The 6,857-nt window shown below is 41.7% G+C and overlaps 1 long non-coding RNA gene across 1 annotated transcript; it reads left to right on the top strand.

Annotated features, from left to right (window-relative positions):
- The first annotated feature begins 1,245 nt into the window (after positions 1-1,245).
- Positions 1,246-4,232, top strand: LOC309798065. The gene is made up of 3 exons (XR_014292934.1): positions 1,246-1,302; positions 1,724-1,837; positions 3,347-4,232. It is a non-coding gene; the product is annotated as an uncharacterized lncRNA (long non-coding RNA).
- Positions 4,233-6,857: the final 2,625 nt, after the last annotated feature.

The raw sequence follows: 6,857 nt of genomic DNA, 5'->3' as shown, positions 1-6,857 counted from the left end.
CTCTCACGCCTGCAAGCCCTGTACTTGCTCAGACTCAGGGCTAAAGAAAGAGCCCGGAGTCAGGGACAGAGACATTCATGGTTTAATAGATGGGAGATCTTTCACGTCAGAAGCAAAGTGGTCCTGGAGAGACATCCCACTGTAGATAGGCGATGGCAGGCAGAACGCAGCAGCAGCAGTAGCAGCATTCTTCTCTCTGGGCGGAATAGGCAGGCTACCAGTTAAAGGGGGAATTGACAGCAGATGGGCTCATCGGTTACCAGGGAAACCTGCAGAGGGACGCATCCCTCTTACCGCTTGGGCTAAGTATCTTCAAGGGGCAGAGGTTTTTCCTTTGGTAAACCATCAGCAAACAGCCATCTTGAGTGGGTAGACCATACAGAGGGGAATAACCAGGGGAGCGGTGGTAACATCCTCCATATATTTTATATATATACATATATATATATATATATGTATATATATATATATGGAGAGAGAGAGAGAGAGAGAGAGAGGGATGTGTATTACAATGTGGTAGCCACTAGCTAGATGTGCCTGTTATAATTTATTTAATTCAATTAATGATTAACTCAGTGTATTAAAATAAAACAAAATAAAATATCCAATTACTCAGTCACATTAGTCACGTTTTAAATGTATCCATAAGACTTGTTAATTCATGTGTGTGTGTGTACAGAATCGACTTTGGATAACATTTGTGGCCATGATAAGGAAAAGGATACAAGTAGGAACAACACTTAGGTAGGATCTAATGGCAGAGGGTTCCTGGAACTTTAGGGTTATATCTCCTGCTTTGGAGACTGAGCAAGGTGGATATGAAATCAGAAGGAAGAATAAAATATGTGTAGAATTCTGGCTTGTTTTTTTCTTATTTAATGATACAATAGAGAGCAATTGTGTCCTTAGACGTGACTGTGCTCTATAATCACCTTTTCTTGATTTGCTCATCAAAAATGATCTTTTGCACATGAGCTGCTCTTTCTTGCGCTTGTCACTGCCTAATATGGAAGTTTATTTTCTGGTTAGCACATCTAGGGTATTGTGCACAGGGGAGTAGGAAAGTTGAGGGCGGCAACCTTATGTTGGAGGTCAGAGACCCACTTCTTCATTGCAGAGGTGGTACAATTGAGGCCCTGGGAGGTCGTGGAGATGAGAACACAGGGGTCTCAAGGTCACATCCCAACTCTGAATCTTCCCTTTCCTTTCCCACGTCCACCCCAACATGGCTGCTGCCCTTGGACACCACAATTCTACATGACAGATGACGACGTTTCTGACAAAGAGAGCAACATGCGGATGGTAATTTATTTCCTGTTGCAAGTCTTTTTCTAAATTTTCTTTTTCAAATCCATAGACTCTTCCTTGTAACCCTACCTCGTCTCCTCTTTCCCTCTTTTTATCATTGTCATTCTGGAGGACCTGGTCTCATCCAGGCTCCGGGGGTCCTGGGATCTTATATTAGATGTGTGATCTCTCCTGCAGGCCTCCTCCCACATTTTCTTAGCATGTCTCTGGCTCTTGACCAGAGGTATGCACCATTGAATCTGTCTTTGTCACCATGAGTGGCCTGAGCAGGAGATGGGGCTCGAGTCAGCAGGTCTCGGCCCCCTCCAGCCTTCGGGGCCCACGGCGAAGTCCGGCTCTGCCGTGAGCTACCCCATATGGTTGTTTTCCTGCCCTGGGTGGCCGTAGACCTGGCTGACTGTTCTCTTCCTTCCAGATGTCAAGATATTCTCTGTCCCCCTTCTGGAGAGAACTTTTTGAGGAATTCCTTTCTGATGAAGAGGAAGCCCAGGAAGAGGAAGCATGAACGTGGAGGGCTGGAGGTGAAAAGGTGGGGCAGACAAGTGCACGTGTTCTCCATCCATAAGTCCCCAGCTTACATTTTGCTGCTTCAGAAACACCAGCCAAAACAGTGGGGACTGCTGTTGAGTGTGACCACAAAGGTGGTGACAAGAGGATGGTAATAAACCCTGCAGACAAGTGGAGGATGCCAGGAGCACATCTCCCCAGGGCACATGTACCCATCCACACAAGCCCCCATGTTTGCTGGGCTGCATCCTCCGGCAGCTGTTACATCTACAGGGGAGGCTGTAGGGCACTGCGGGGCCACCATGTGCATGACTCTAGGAGGTACTGTTCCAGCATGTTCCCTTTGAAGAGCCCCACTGGAAAGTTCATCACCTCTCTCTGCGGGACCGAGCCCTGCCCTCCCAACCGCCCTAAAGGCAGCAGGGAGCATCCCCAGTTAATCGCTAGCTGTGGTGAGAGGTTGGGGGGTCCTCGACCTCCCCAGTCCCAGCACTCCTGGGAAAAGTGTGAAGAGGACACAGGCGCCCAGTGCTCTTGCAAGCAGAGAACTCACCTGGCCCAGCTCTGCATCCCTGTGGGTGCTTCACAGTCCTGGCATCAGGTAGGGCCACTGCAGGATTCCAGCCTGCCTGGAGTTGCCCAAGCCCTGGGGGTCCCTCACCCTCTGTGGGGCCCCTGGGGGGCCTGGGTCACTTCACGGCACCATTTCTCAACCTGAGGTTGGAGGTTCTGTAGATTCTTTTGTGTATGTGTTCAATTCAAGTTAAGGAAAACCAGAAAGCAGTTCAGTGCAATGCTTATTTGGGATGAGTTAAAGGGGCAGGATTCAAGTTACTCATGTTCTTTTTATTTGTTTTTCCAACTCTGTCATTAAATAACCTAAATATAACTTGTCTTATTACAGTTTGAAAAGCAGTGTCTTCTGTCCACTTTTAAAGTTGCAATATGCTAAACAGATAAAACGTATGTTTTCCTTACAGCAGCATAATAACATTTTAAAATTATAAACCTCAGGAGAGTTTGGCTGGGGGTTAGAAAGAATTATAAGGGAAAATAGAAACTCCAGGTGTCTCCATTTCCAGTGTGCAGGTCTTATGAGCAGTTATACTGAGTGTAGGGTGGAGGGGCAGGTTCACCCACCCCCTGTGTCATCAGACCTCCGGCTCCTCACAGGGCCCAGGGTGGTTGGGAATCAGCCTTTTCGTCCCGGATCCCTGAGCCCCCCTGCTTTCCTCTGCCTCAGTCTCACTGTCCAGGGACCCGTCAGTTGAAGGCTGCCCGGCCAAAAGCCCAGGTATAATCGGTCCTGTAGGACATTTCTAGACACTCCCTGCTAGCAGACCACACGTTCAGCAAAGAGCAGCAAACAGACCCCAGTGCCCTGTGGATCTGACCCCTGGGGACATGAGGGCCCAAGGCCAAGTCCAGGGCCCGAGGAGCCTTCCAGATCCTGCTCACCCTCCCCAGGGAGCCCTCTTCCATCTGACTGTACACCTCCTCAGTGACTCCATTGCCTATGTTTGTGCTGCAGGTTCTGGTCTCACTCCTGTAAAGGCCTGGACCTGGAGCCCAGGAGCGTCATCTGAACCAAGATCGGGAGCGACATCACTTCTAGTCTCCTGAGGCCTCTTCATTTAATACAAGCTCGGTTGTTTCATTGTGCAGATTGAGTATTAGTTTTAGCTACAGTTTTATCTATTATTTATATATCTATGTTCTATATGTTCAATATGTATCTATATATTTGACGTTTATGTTTTTTAATTAAATTATATTATCTATCTAGTTGCTTTTAAAATAATTTTCTATAAAATAAAACACGTGTATAGAAAAGCACCCTCAACAGAGGTAGAACTTAATGAATTGTTGTAAGGTAGTCACCCTGGTATCTACCACCAAGATCGCGCTCTCTCTCTCACACACACAATCCTTATTCAGTCTAAGTTGAGTAAGGAACTGCAAATTTTCTATTTACCATCTGTCCTTATGTCACTTTCTAAAGATTCTGTTTTCTGAAGTCTGTTCATTCCATTGTTCATGGGAACAATATTACCCTAGATCTTTCATGATTTGATGTCAGGACTTTCGATATTCAGTCTGCTTGGCTGGTAAAAATTTCATGATTCATCATTTCTCTCCTTGCCTATCTGAAATATGTTTCTCTATTATCTTCTGACACAGAGAATTTCTCTCCAAAAAGGCTCTTAAAATTCTAATTTTTGTTCCCTTCTCTTTCTCCTGCGCTTTTATTCTAGCTGCCCAAAGTATTTTTATTTTTAAAGCTAGTAATTTTTCCATAGTATTATTTGCTATTGGTCATTGCAATTGAATGTTCATTGTTCATTTTAATAAACAATTTCAAAGCCTTTTTTGTTTCAGAAAACTTTGTATCAGAATGTTTAATATTTGCTTTGTATCCTTGCTTTGATTTTACTCTTTCAGGGACCTCAACATTCATATATCAGATCTCTTATGATGATCTTCCACTTTTAACACATTGATCAAATATTTTACAATTTCTTGCTTAATTCATTTTTGCCAGGAGTGTTTTTTTTTAATCTAATTGAAGTATATTTTTAATTTAGTTGAACTACAACACAGAGTTCCAGGTGCACAATATAGTGATTTGATATTTCTATACATTACAAAATGATCATCACGATAACTCTAAATACCATCTGTAACCAAATTATTATAATATCATTGACTATATTCTCCATGGTGCCCATTTTGTCCCCAGGATGCATTTATTTTGTAACTGGAAGTTTGTAAGTCTTGCTTCGCAGCATGTGGGATCTTCCCGGACCGGGGCACGAACCCATGTCCCCTGCATCGGCAGGCGGACTCTCAACCACTGCGCCACCAGGGAAGCCCAGTTTGTAAGTCTTAATCTCTCTCAGCTATTTCTCTCAACACCGCACCCTTCTCCCCTCTGGCAACCACTTCATTGTTCTCTGTATCTATGACTGCCTTACTATTTTGTTATGTTGGTTAACTTTTTTGTTGCCACGAATAAGTGACATCATACTGTAATTGTCTTTGTCTGACTTATTTCACTTAGCATTAATACCCTCTAGGTCCATCCTTGTTGTCACAAATGATAAGATTTCATTCTTCTTTATGCCTGAGTAATATCTCATATATATATGGAATATTATCCATATATATATGCATATATATATACATACACACACACACACACACACACCCCACATCTTCTTATCCATTCATCACTTGATAAGACGCTTTGAAAAACCCATAAGTGGAATTGCTGGATCATATTATTTCTATGTTTTTAGGGAAAACTCCATACTTAATGTGTACTGCTTAAGATATTACCTAGTAATGCATCTTACTACATTTTACCTAATGCTGCAGAATTAAAAATTTATAATAAAAATAGTCCTGGGCTTCCCTGGTGGAACAGTGGTTGAGAGTCCGCCTGCCAATGCAGGGGACATGGGTTCGTGCCCCGGTCCGGGAAGATCCCACATGCTGCAGAGCGGCTGGGCCCGTGAGCCATGGCCGCTGAGCCTGTGCGTCCAGAGCCTGTGCTCCGCAACGGGAGAGGCCACAACAGTGAGAGGCCCGCGTACCACACACACACACACACAAAAAATAGTCCTTTTACATCAGAATCGAAAAACTTAGAATTTAAGTTTCATAGCAATCTATTTTAGGAGTCTGAAAATTAACCTGTGGGTCAAATCTGGTCTGTCACCTGCTTATTGTTTAATAAAATTTTATTGTAACACAGACTTGCACATTTGTTTACATACGTCTACATATCATCTGTGGCTGCTTTTGTGCTACAAATGCTGAGTTTAGTAGTTGTCACAAAGACTGTACCATCTACAAAGCCAAAACTATTTACTATTTGACCCTATAAACAAAGTTTGTTGACTTCTGCATTTATTTAAAAAGTACATATCATTCTATCTTCAGTTTGAATACAGTATCTTCTAAGATTTTTTCACGCAATTTCTCCTGCCTACACTGTTCTTCCCTTCTGTAGATTGTTGTTAAAATTATAGATATATCCATACGATTCACTGCTTGCTTTTTCTGTTTTTCTTACAAGTATCTTCCTAGCACTATAAAGTTGAAACTATACTTATTTGATATTCTTTATTACAGAGCCCATTTTAAATACCATTTCACTGAAATATATTTTTCTCTATACATTAGTATCCACTTACACAAGCAAGCATATGACAAATCAGACAACATCATCAATTCATAAAGTGTCATTAGATGAAAGCCTCATTTTTAATTTTTCCATATATTCTCCAATAATAGTGTTTGTCATTTGTTTCCATTAACTGAAATCAAAAGACATAATGGCTATAAACATAAACTCTGCATTATTACTGATACATTAACCAACTAATGTCTTGACAACCTCTCCATTAGAGATACTAAAACTCCCATTCTTGAAAAACTGAATTAATGCACAACAGTCTGCAAGCAAAGAGTTAACATCTTGATTTTATTGATAAACTTGAAGAAAAACAATGTTATAACCTATGAAAAGGATAATATATAGTTTTTGAGAAGGTAATGCATGCTCAATAGTAAAATTCAAACAATAAATAAAGTACAAGCAGAAAGAAATTCCACAAACTTGGTAATTAAGTAACCATTGTCAATATTTGATGAGACTCATTCAATCAGAAAACTACATAATCCAAAATATTACAGCATATTGAAGTTTCACAAAATCAACCCATCTTTGCATCAACTCCACTCAGATGCAGAAACGAACATCACCACACCTCAAAAGACCCTTAATGTCTCCTACCAGTCAATATGTCCCAAGCACAACCACAATCCTGAATTCTCCCAACATAGACTTGTTTTGTCTATATCGGAACTTTGTGTAATGGGATCGTAAAGAATATAGTTTTTTGTCTTTGGCTTCTTTCACTCAACACTGTGTTTTTGAGATTTATCCATATGGTTGCTAATATACTAAGTGTATAAAATCTCCTTGCTGTATAGTGTTCCATTGTTCAAATAAACTATAACTGGTTTATTTTTCT

This window comes from Mesoplodon mirus (genome assembly GCF_964341445.2).
Source record: "Mesoplodon mirus genome assembly, contig: HAP1_SCAFFOLD_1518, whole genome shotgun sequence".
Lineage (NCBI taxonomy): Eukaryota > Metazoa > Chordata > Mammalia > Artiodactyla > Ziphiidae > Mesoplodon > Mesoplodon mirus.
This window is presented reverse-complemented; position numbering and strand designations above follow the sequence as displayed.